Source organism: Rattus norvegicus, chromosome 4 (assembly GCF_036323735.1).
Source record: "Rattus norvegicus strain BN/NHsdMcwi chromosome 4, GRCr8, whole genome shotgun sequence".
NCBI classification, from domain to species: domain Eukaryota; kingdom Metazoa; phylum Chordata; class Mammalia; order Rodentia; family Muridae; genus Rattus; species Rattus norvegicus.
This window is the reverse complement of record NC_086022.1, coordinates 182,853,820-182,866,071: the sequence shown is the minus strand read 5'-3', so window position 1 is coordinate 182,866,071 and position 12,252 is coordinate 182,853,820. Positions and strand designations below refer to the sequence as shown.

Sequence of the window (12,252 nt, the reverse complement as noted above, 5' to 3'; positions counted from 1 at the left end):
CAATAAGATGTTTGGCCTTTATTTTCCTAAGTTATATTATTGCTTTGAAAATAGGACTTTACAAAGAAATAGGTACTAACAGTAGGGACCTTGAGGAAAAAGTGAATTGGGCCGAACTTCCAACACAATCTAGTCAGGATGCCAGAAGAGACCATATAGTAGAGGGTGGTTCAGAAGATGACTAAAAGGGGAGCAAAGAGGAAAGGTAGAGGAGATGAATGAAAAAGAATTAAACAAAGCACACAAAGGACTTTCTCAAAGTGATGTAACTGCAAAAGGTTGGTAAGCATCTCCAGCCTTCATTCTTCAGCATGTAGGGGCAGACATGTTTCTGTCCAACAGAACAGACTTGCCACCACCAGTGGAAGGTTTTTGGCTTGTGGTCAGGAGAGAAGTGGGGGCAACACTGGTTGATAAGGAAACCTGGAAACACCTGCAGATGCCTTTGTAAGCATGGGTGCATACCTGATTCAGAAGTACACATAGGCCATTAAAGAGCTCTGAAGCTGAGATTGCTTTTGAGGCTAAATTCATCTAAGAGATGAAGTCACTGACTCATAAAGACATAACGTTTATCTAAGAAATCTTTCTTCCTAAGTGCAGCAGCCATTTAGATCTCTGACTAGTCCAAACTGTGACATGCTTTGCTCTAATTCAGATCACTACCTGTCTCCTAGAATACTGCCAGTCAAGCTTTCTCCTTGCATCTTGGAGTTACGAGAGTGAAAGGGTCATGGATTCTTCCTCTGTGGTTCCAGAGAGCCACTGAGGCTGGGCATCATGTGGTAGGGAAGTCCGTATATGAAGGGGCTGAGAGGGCAGAAGGCCCTACAAGCCATTGAATAAGGATATCAAAGTAGAGTCTGGGCTGCAGGACAGAAGCTGAGATGTTAGAGTTGCCAGAGCCATGGGAGCTGTGAGAAAAGCTGTGTAAGAGAAATGGAATCACCCGAAGAGATTAAGAAAGGTGTGCTGTGGGCAGCAAAGCCACAGGAATTTGAAATTAAAGTCCCAGGCATTAGACATGGAGCTACAAGGACATAGTATTTGCCCTGATGGATCTTGGTCTTGCTTTGGTCCACCATTTCCGATGTCTTGTCCCTTCCTTTGCAATGGCAATATATATTCTGTGTCTTACATTAGAAGAATATTATTCACCTTTTGTTTTACAGGGAGTTACAATGAAGACTTGAGTCTCAGAAGAAATTTTAGAATCTGGACTTTTGAAGATGGACTAAATGTATTTTGCATTATGATATTTCTCACGAGCCTATGTGGGTCAGGAAGTAGCATGTGGTGGTTTGACTGGGAAATGTCCATCGTGTGGGTGTTGTGATAAATGCGCTGTGCACTTCTGCACTGTTCTTATAGTTGAGATGCGAGCTCAGTTTCCACCTCCTGCCGCTGTCATGGTGTTTTACCACAGTGACAGCGAAGTAACTAATGCATGCGAAATCAGTGAAAAGATGAAACTATCCCATCCCTAACCTATGTGCTCTCTGTATATCAGATTCTTATACAGAAAGATGTCTTCTAGAAAATATGCCTTTTTTATATAGCCTTTTTGGAAACTCTGACTTTGTTGTAGTATCACTGAAAGCATCCTGCAATTTTCTAACCTAGCATTTCTGTGATATGAAATTGTCAGCTAGAGCCTTATGGGACTGTTGTGTCTTTTCAGATTATAGCTAGCAGACCTGCACAGCTGAAATGGAAGTATTACTTCGTCCGTGCTGTGCATAACATCCTGTAATATAAAATGCCATATTTCTCCCTGCGGGAGATAACATTTCATGCAAGAGTAGCATTAGTTTCTTACTAATTCAAGGAAATAGTTGATCATTCTTCAACTAGTATTTTAATATCAATGACTAAAATGTGCTAGTGCTTTTCTTCTTTCTCCTTCTTGAACATAATTCCCTTCCTCCCTACAGATATCTGTGGGGCATCTGCTGTATGTAGGTCAGGGACCCAGTAAACCACCAAATGGACCCCAAACCATAACAAGGTTAAAGGGTAACAAGGAATAAGGCATTGTAAGGTACATTAAAATATATGTGGGATGGAAACGCCAAAGGGAGTGGAGTGAGCAGGGAGGAAGTTTCCAGGGGTGAAGGCCCATAGCTCTGTGTGTGTGGCTCTGTGTGTGTGTGTGTGTGTGTGTGTGTGTGTGTGTGTGTGTGTGTGTGTGTGAGAGAGAGAGAGAGAGAGAGAGAGAGAGAGAGAGAGCACAGGGAGGGAAGACAGGGATATGAGGGTGTGACACAAAAATACATGTGTCACAAATCAGCAAGCATGTTTCTGAACAGGTGACATTTATATGTTATATAACATGTTAATTATTACAAGAATTTCCAAGTCCTCCCAAAGCCTGCATGCAATGAGAACTGAGATGCTGCATGGGTCACATGGTCTAAGGTGTATTCTGACAACAGCCACCATGCTCATCCGCCACGTTCTAACCTAACTTACACACTGTATTTTAAAAACATGTTTTGAGCTTCTCTTTTATGTAAACATAAAGAAAACTCTCACATGGGGATATAAATTGCCCAGAGCCAATTGGCCAGCTAAGAGTTAAACCTTTGAGCCTCTGATTCATGACATACACTTCTAGGGAGAAAAGCTCCATGTAGCCTCAGGGCTGGGGAGATACCTCAGTCTATAAAGTGCTGGCCTTCCTTCAAGCAGCGAGATCTGTGTCTGAGCCCCAACACACATAAAAAGCCAGGTGTGATGGCACACAGGTTATTCCAATGCTGGAAGGCAGAGACAGGCAGATCTACTTGGCAAGCTCCAGGCCAGTGAGGAGCAGACAGCAAGGAGAATTGTTTCATCCCATGCTAAAACCTGTTTTAAAACATTGGCAACTGAAACTGGTGTGTGACGAGGCACATGATTAGTGATGGGCAAGAAAGGGTGGGCCGCAGACAGTGTAGACAGCATTCGTCAAAGCGGATCTCAGAGGAGACGCACAGCCCTGTGTACACAGTGGGTCAGAGGAGACGCACACCACTCTGTGTAGCAAATGTTTTCATGTCATTAGAAATGGGAAACTGTGAGCTATAAGAATCAGTAATTGCCTCAGTAAATTTTTTCTTCATCAGAAAAAAGTTGGACAAGTAAACTTGGGATTTTCAATAGTTCTGAAAAATATTTAAGGCTTTATATTGGATATTTGTAAATCAATGCTGGAGGAGCTTGAATCTATAAAGATTATATTCTCCATATGCTATCAATTCCATATTGATCAGAGTTAAAGGTAAAACAGATATTCAAGCCATTTATCTTCTGATTCTTTACCTAATAGCTGGCCAGCTGTTGACTAGGAGGGTTTTTGAAAGCAAATAACTCACAAAATTATCCGTTATCCTCTTTTGATCTCCTTACTTTGTTTCTTATGGCAGTGAGAAGGCTCCTCTGCCTGTCCTTCACAAAGTCGCAATGTTCCTGCAATGGGATCATTGGCTCTAACCTGAGGAGACTGGGTCTGATCAGCTGACTTAGCAATGACTTATAATGAGAAGAACATCTGAATAATCAACAAAGCGTCCTTGACTATGACCTTAACTTACCTCTAACCGCTTTCAGTATAGAACACAAGAGATTCTTTTATATTGGAGAATTCCTAAAATAAAACAAGGCATGTGAGCCGAGACACAGCTCAGCTGGCAAGTCCTTCCCCAGGATACAGGATGCCCTGGGTCCCATCGTCAGCACCATGTAAGTTGGGGTGGGCACTCTGTAACTGGGGACAGAGTAGCAGGAGATCAGAAGTTTTAGCTCCATAATGAGTTCAAGACCTATAAAATGGTTTCTAATAAACTTTATTAATAATAATACAATCCAGCAAGCCCTCAATAATCAATCCACAGTCCTGTGGATTTATTTAATTAGCTCTATGCAATTCCTAGAGGATTACCCCTAATCTAACTTTCTATTTGCTAGACTGACTACTTTCCTAACTGTGCTCCTGAATATGTGCTGATTGATTCTCCCTGGCTTATTTCTGCTCTGCCAGCCTGCTCTCCTCAGGCTCCATTCCTCACAGACACATCCTCCTCAGCCTGCCCTCCTCAGGCTCCATTCCTCACAGACACATCCTCCTCGTCCACCACATGTAATGGAGCCCTCCTGTTCCTTCTGTCTTCCTCCTCCTCTTCCTCCTCTCCTTCCTCCTGGTAGTCCCTACCTGTGATTCCCAGCTCGGTAACCGAAAACTGCCTGCCTCTATTCCCTCCAGTAATTGGCTGTACCACTACTATTTAACCAATGGTTTTAAATTGGGGAGTAAGGTTTGTACAACAAAAGCTGGTATACATGGGAATTCGCTTGTCTTGGGGCAACCAGAGCTTGGGGTACAGAATTTAGTATTTAAATGATTATCATCACCAAACCAACCCCCAACAAAGACCAGCCTGGGCTACATGAGACTATATGAAAAACAACGGTGTGTGTGTGTGTGTGTGTGTGTGTGTGTGTGTTTTCTCTCAGATTAGACCCCCTAGAGAAACAAGGAACCAGCAAGGATCACTGAGACCCCAAATTTTCCAATTTTAGGTGACCTGGAGTAAACTCTGTTTATTATAATAAACTTTCCATTCAATGGTTTCATGAGCCTCCATGTTTCTGAGCAGGCAGCACATGCTTGTGAACTGAGCATGCTCATGGTTGAGTTACCCCTGTACGCAAAGAGAAGTGATTCCTACGAGAATGTAGACGTTTCCCAGTACAAAATAGTAAAAGGTTTATCCTATACTTAAAATATGTGCTCAGTAGAAAATCAGATGTGATAAAAGTAGCAGTTACAAAGTTAATATACAGTTTCTGTGTTTTGATTTTACTACATACTAGTAACAAAACATGCTGAAATGGAATCAGAACCATCCTCTTTACAACATCATTAAAAAAAAACAGTCAAAACCAAAAAAATGGCATCTTGGCCAGGTGGTGGTGGTGCACAACTTTAATCCCAGAACTTGAGAGGCAGAGGCAGGTGGATCTCTGAGATCAAGGCCAGCCTGGTCAACAGAGCAAGTTCTAGGACAGCCAGGGCTACACAAAGAAACCTGTCTCAAAGAAAACAAAACAAAACAAAAAACCTAATAAAACTAATAAAAACAAATAAAAAATAAAACAAATAAAAAACCCAACACCTAGGAATAAATAAACAAGTTTTTTTTTTTTTTTTTTTTACATCTTAAAGAGGTTTATCTTTGTCTATCCAAGATAATTTGTGAACTACTTTGCCTGACAGGTTTGGCATGTATCTTTAATAATACTGCAGATGGGAACCTTACACTTCAGCTATAGACCACTGATTTCAGTGTGTTGCATTATATCAGGGGTATAATTACTACATTACCTGTTTCCTGACTAAGATTCCACAATGCTTCTTGCTCTATGTGCATGACTCACAGCAGCCTCTGAGGTTTTGGGTGTGTTTGTTTGAAACAAAAAAACAGCCTGAGATGTTGATTGTGTTTGTCTGGTGTTTTAGTCTTTGTGGATAATCTAGGAGTAATTGTTAAAACAGGTTTGGTAAGAGGAGGATAAATGTTTATCACTATATTCTCCATGAGACAGAGATAAAACAGTTGGGTCATTTATTTTCAAGCAATGTGAAATAAATAAAAAGCTATATATTTGGGTCTAGCCATGTGTCATATTCCTATTCTTGGCATATGATAAAACAGTTCGAGATTGCTTTCTTCCTTGGCCTTAGAAATCTTAACAAGGTTACTAAGTAATCTTGTTAAATTCATTACTAAACCCAATACCTTGGAATAAATGAGCAAGGAAATTGTTAACAAGATTATTTAGTAATATTAAGATTATTAGGAGTTAAAATTCTACATAATACCTTTACAAAGAAAAGAGATTATCTCAAAATACAGATCTAAGAGGCTTACAAGTAAAGGATCAGTAAGTATAAAGAAAGCCATGAAGAAGGTTTTGTCAGGCATTGGATGAGAAAGGACCATGCACAAGGGAGTCTTGCCCTGAAGTAGAGTGAGGGAAAGGCAGGGCGACTACATGTGTATCAAGATGAAGGCACTTCTGAAAGCCTTCCTCACGCTCCATTGTGCTTCTGATATTCAGAGCCTGTGACTGAGTGTGGATCTAGAAACTAACCTTCCTCGACAGGGAGATGCCTTTGAAGAGTTTCCACAGCAGAGATGTGGCTGCCCTAGAAAATGTAAGGAAGCAAGGTCCTCGGGAGTGCCACCCTCCAGTGCTAACAGTGATGAACAAAGAGACTACTCCAGGTGAATGTTCCAAAGCCCTGCATGAGGTCCCTCAGCCACCAGCAGTGTTGGGATGAACCAGTGTGTTTTGTGAGCAGCAACATTAGAAAAGGGAATTCTCAACATCCCCAGAAGGGGGATGTATCAGGTATATACGATTTCTATCAGCTGCTTTTACCGAAAATGGAGATTGGTGAGGCCAATGGTCTGTCCTCTCCCTTTAACGAAGTCCTGTTGTTATTTTTAAGAAGCCTTGAGTTATCTCTTATATATCTGAAGAGAAAGTTTGGTTTTTTTACTCAATACTGGAGCCACCCACTTGGTGTTGACTGTTAAAAAGGTATCCTCTACAAGTGGGAATGTGGGAAGGGGGAGCCTAGATGGTCCCTTGGGTCACTCAAGCAGGCTGAAAGGTTTCAAAGCACTCACTTCTGGTGGTCCCTGGGTGCCCCAGTCCAGCAGCAGGAAGAAATCTATTAGAAAAACTAGGGGTGACTGTAAGTCTCTAATATGATAGGAAGGAAACGTTATTGGTCATCAATTCATTCCTGTGACAAAGAACCTGAGATGAACAGAGGAAAGAAGGGTTGATTTGGGCTTTCAGTTTGAAGGTCTCAGTCCAGGATTTCCTGGGCCTGTGATGGATCCTTACATGATGGCAAGGTAGAGGGACCAGGTGGATTTCTTCCTTAAAGCTCCACTTCCTAAATGTTTCCAGTTTCCTGTGTGCCTGCTTGTGCACGTGCGCACTCTCTCTCTCACTCTCTCTCTCATTCACACTCACACACACCCATACCCAGAGGAAGGGGGAGACAGAGACAGAGAGACTAACCTGGCAGGGAGGTTCTATGATCAGGAGGTGTTTTCCCAGCAAGCAGCTTATTCATGTCACTTGGATATGTTGTCCCCTGAGATTTCCCCAAACGTAGTAAACTCAACTGTATAGTTTGTGATAGTGGAGGGGACTGCATTCCCATTCTCTTCTGAAAAACTAAACCTTAAGAAATACATTCCCAAAAGTTAACATTTCTTACATGGCTACTTCATCATTTGATGGTTAATGGACTTCCTAGCTGTCAAATTATCTACTTACTTTTCCCTCTCAGCTTACACAGGCATCACGAGACACTTATTAAGTGTTTTACTCAAGTTGAAATTCATTAACTTTATTCTGTTCCCCCTAGCCACCTCATAATTAGATCTTCTAAAATGAAATTAGGTTAATTGAGTGTGGCATGTTAAGGATCTTGTGCTGGCTCCTCATGACCAACAAGTCCTTCTGGTATTGAAAGACCCTCTAACACTTGCTTTCACACTGTGCTTTTATTCATCAAATACCTATGATCACTATAAACATCAATCGGTTTACTCCTCATGATTACATTATAATCTCAAAAAATATGTAAAAGAAAACTGAGGCAGAACATGCCAAAGCTTACAGATTTTATTTATTTATTTATTTATTTATTTATTTATTTATTTATTTTAAGATTCATTTACTTTTTTGTCAAAACGATTTTTCATTGGGGAAGGGCTCAGGAATCCTTCTTGGCTGCTGCCTTCCTCATGGCTGCCAGTACGTTGTTCAGCTCCTCCTACTTTCTCTTGTCTCAGATGTGCGTGCCCACCCTCTTCTTGATGAACTTGAGTGCACGCTTGTCCTTGGACACTTTGAGCAACTCCAGGGCGTGCTGCTCATGGGACATGAAGCAGCACACCTCCGGGATCATGTCCTGCACTAACCTGGTGAGGCGCCTGTGGTGAGGCTATGTCTTGGTTTGCTGATGTGGCCCTTGTTGAGGCCCACGGCCATGGGCTAGCGCAGGGCCATGGCTGCTGCTCTCCGATGGCAGTCTATTTATTTATTATATATAAGTACATTACAGATGGCTGTGAGCCACCATGTGGTTGCTGGAATTTGAACTCAGGACCCTTGGAAGCGCAGTCGTGCTCTTAACCACTGAGCCACCTCTCCAGCTTGCTCCCAGATTTTAAAGTTGGCAGACTCTGAACCATGCTTGGCTCAGCAGAGTGACTATGAGCCAACTCACAGACGACTTTGCACTGTTAGGGGTAGTGAGGAGCTTGTCCTCCGAGACCAGCAGTACACCCTACAGCACATGGGTGAAAATCACTGAGCAAAGACGCGAAGTTCTGAAACCACTGGGAAACCATAGAGGAACCATCAAGATGTTGATAGCTATTGTTTTCTGGTTAGTTCCTTCAAAACACATAAGACAGGAAAAATTGACAAATGGAATTATAAAAAACTAATTTTTAAAACAATTATGTACAACAAAGAAAATCATCATCAGAGAAAAAAGACAACACAATGAAAGAGAATCTATCCATGGTTATTGACTGTGACCAGAAGTGGGTAGAATCCAGCAGACTCTAACCACAGGGCCGTGACTGTGGAAAAGGCATCTGACCCTAATCTGTTACCAGGGAGAATCCTGAATCATTTCAAGGAGGTCATTTCTAGATTGTCTCGATTTTGTTTTCAACAATATTCCAAGAAGGATATTGAATCAAATCTGGGTTTGATTCCCATCTAAAACCAGCAACAGTGAGGACAGACAACAGAATCCCACCAGATCTGCACCTGGGTGCCATCTAGTGTTAAAACGAGGATGTGACAACAGGTTCTCTCAGGAGAAACAGGCTCAAAGTTTGTGTAGAGTATCCGACCCCTGGGTGCACATGTGTCACACCACCTTGCACCAAGAGTTTTTAGGGAACACTGAGCTTGTCTAGTACTCAAAGTGCCAGAAACTGACCATGCAGTAACCTGCATGGGCAAAGCCTCAATGAGAAGCTGAACTCATTAAAGGAAATTTGGTAATCTTTTTTTTTTTTTTTTTGGTTCTTTTTTTCGGAGCTGGGGACTGAACCCAGGGCCTTGAGCTTCCTAGGCAAGAAATTTGGTAATCTTAAGGAAAATACAGAAAAGTCTCAGTATCTTATTGAGAATCTCAAAAAGCTGAAAGCAACTGAACAATTCCCAAGATGAAAAATATTCACGGTAAAATTGAAAATGTCATGGGAGCCATCAAAAACAGATTAGACAGAACCAGTGAGCTTCAAGATGGGCTACTTAAAATGCATGTTTGGAGACAAACGAATGAGGAAGGAAAAAGGCTTAATGGGAAAACTGGGAACTACTGCAACATCATGGACCTAAGTTCTCATATAAATAAGAAAACTCAGATTTTCAAGCTCCAAGCTGGTACATGGAAAATGGCAGAAGCCCATAAATGACAATGATGAGAATGTGTTCCAGCTAAGTGTAGCTCACACCTGTGGGGTCATATTTATACTCCTTCATCACTGGTCCTTTCACGTGTTTGCTATAGCAAGGCATCTTTTTACCTGTGTCTGCTTCAGGAAAACATCCTTTCACCCGTGTGCCCCGGCAGACCATCATTCGACATAACAGACTTTCCAAAGAAACCAGAAATTTCCACTTACATACCTGTAATCCCAGCACGCAGGAGGCAGAGGCAGAAGAACTGCTCTAAGTTTAAGGCCAGCCTGGGATATAGGTAAAGTCTGTCTCAACAAACAAAAACTAGTAAATACAAATATGAGTGGAAAGTTAGTAGTCACTGGTAGCTGAAGCCTGTGGTAAAGAGGCTCTGCGTGCAGTCGAGAAGCTGGGCAACAGTTTGAGGATAGCTAGGGAGTAGAAACAAACACAGAAGACTTGATCCAGTTGAATTTGAGGCTGGTAATGAGGTTCGTTTTTCTATATATAAAGAATGAATAGATTTGCACTAGGAGTAAGACACAAAGTCCACTTGAGGTACATGTGAGCCTTAAAGAGTACTCAGTTTCTCTTACTTTTGTTATTAACTAGCTAAAGATTGCACCCAATCCACAGAGAAGTATAGAGAGGTCATGAAAATACACTTTGAACATTTTTACCCTACTCTATAAAACCTCTCTTCAATAAGTGAGACATAATGGGATGGGGTCTCTCAAAAGCAGACTGTTTCCCAGATATAACATCACCAATAATATGGAAATTAACCTATGAGGTCAGGCAGGTCATCCTAGCAGCATAGCTCGGTGGTACAGCTTCGCTTGTATCAGGCCCCAAATCTGATCCCAAGCACCAAACAAAACAACAACAAAACAAAAGCATGATAGAAAACCAGAGAAGCAAACTGTTGATTGATTGGTTAACAAGTTTCACTCTCTGGGAAAAATTAACTTTTATGCTTGCTAGTTTTGAAAATTGTTATTTTAAAAATAGCAGGGTCAAATTGTTTAGTTTTGACATGCTGTGAAACTCAACTCTCAGGGGATAGTTATTACCCTAAAGGAAACTGACTCTGGAGACAAGGGATCAGGTGTAACTAAAGGAACAACAGCCTAGCCTCTATCCAAGCAAGAGCCTGTCACTTCACACCTGGGGATGGGGACAGAAAAAGGGACACAGAAGAGCTGCCAATAAATCTACAGCTAAGTTTGCATTTTAGACTTCTAGTAACACATTATTAAGCCCATTTCACGGATGAGGGGATGGAGATACAAAGAAATGCAATATGCTCAAAGTCACACACTATTAACATGTTAGATTGGATTTTTAATTTAGGAAATCTTGGCTTGAGGCTGTGTTTAATCCCATTCAACCATGAACCTTAAGTCAAGTAGGAATTTATGATTAATTGTAGTAATCTTGAAAGCCTGGAGATTAAATTGCCACCAGAGGGCATGCATTTGTCCTTAGTTTGAGCGATGAAATTCCCCTTCTTAGTAAAGGGATATACACAAAGTGAAACACTGTGATTTGAATGGTTGGTGTACAGTTTAGTACTTATTGTAGTCAAGATTTCCCAGTCTCTTTCTTTTTGGTAGCTGTTAACTAATCCTTACCTACCAACCAAGTAAATAATAGTAGTTCTTTGCAACAGTGTTGGTAGGATTAAATAGCGAAAACACAAAAAAAAGCACTTCAAAAAGTGATCTCTGTGTAAACATTCGTAATAAATACGCCTTTCTTATAACTTTTTTTTCTTTCTTTTGGGTAATCCCGAGTTTTAAGTGACAACGCGTGACTCTAAAATTTGGTAGCAAATGGGTGGAAAGGGAGCTGGAATGGGCTTCCTTTCCAGCATTTCGGAGCCAACTTCTTTTCCAAAGCCGCTCTATTTCGTCCTGTGCTGTGAGGGGCAACGGACTACACTATCTTGCTTTGTTGTGTAGCTTACATGTAAAGAAACGTTAAGCACACTGACCGAACAATTGAAGCTGTTCCCCAAGCCCGACAAGGGACGTTTAGGTGTTCTTGACCGGAATAAATGAAGACGCAAAGCTATTGGCCGCTCAACCACCTGAACCACACAGTGCTGCCCGCGCCTTAAGGTGCCTAGTGACCAGTTCCGGTCTGTAGAGGTGAGAGCCTTTCTACTCGGTGGGTCTCCGCGTCAATCCGAAGATAACTTCCCTTCCTAGAAAGGGACATGCCTCGTGGTTTCACTTCGTTTCCACGTAGCCACGCCCCTTTCAGGTTGACCGCGCCGTTTGATTACGTCACCCACCATCAACACAGGAAATATCGCGAGTTCTCCACTTGCGGTCCCTTCGGACACAGTCAGCGGTGAGAATTGCCCTTGTTCTCGCGAGATCTTCGTGTGCGCCCGGCTCGGGCGACCCGGGCTTCTGTGAAACATGGCGGTCGGCTGGGACCGTACCACTGGGTAGGACGCTAAAACCCCGCCGGGGCCGTTTCCTTCGGCGGTTCCGGGCGGACGGGGACGTGGGCACGGCTGAGGGGTTCCCAGGCCTGGTGCTGGCCTGTGCTCTCCGTGGCTCTGAGGAGCAGCTGGCCGCGGAGCCGCTCCGCTGCCTGGGGGCGTTCTTGCCGAGTGCCGCCGGCGTCCGTGCCCCGGGGCCGGGGAGCTTCGGTGCTCGGCTCCGCACGGGTTGGCCGCGCCCTCCGTTGTCTCGTCCAGGCTGTCGTGGACAGCAGCAGCCCCGCCAGCACCGTGCTTTCTCT

General features: G+C 42.7%; 1 protein-coding gene across 5 annotated transcripts in view; it reads left to right on the top strand.

Moving 5' to 3' along the window:
- The first annotated feature begins 7,679 nt into the window (after nt 1-7,679).
- The window catches only part of Ergic2 (ERGIC and golgi 2), a 36,168-nt gene continuing 31,595 nt past the window's right edge, over nt 7,680-12,252 (top strand). For 2 of the 5 annotated variants that reach the window (NM_001394931.1, NM_001394930.1), the window contains exon 1: nt 11,582-11,953. The gene's annotated coding sequence lies outside the window, so the exon portion shown is untranslated. Of the gene's footprint in view, nt 11,954-12,252 lie in introns of all 5 variants that reach the window. The other 3 variants (XM_063285924.1, NR_172212.1, XM_063285922.1) reach the window with 3 other exon arrangements.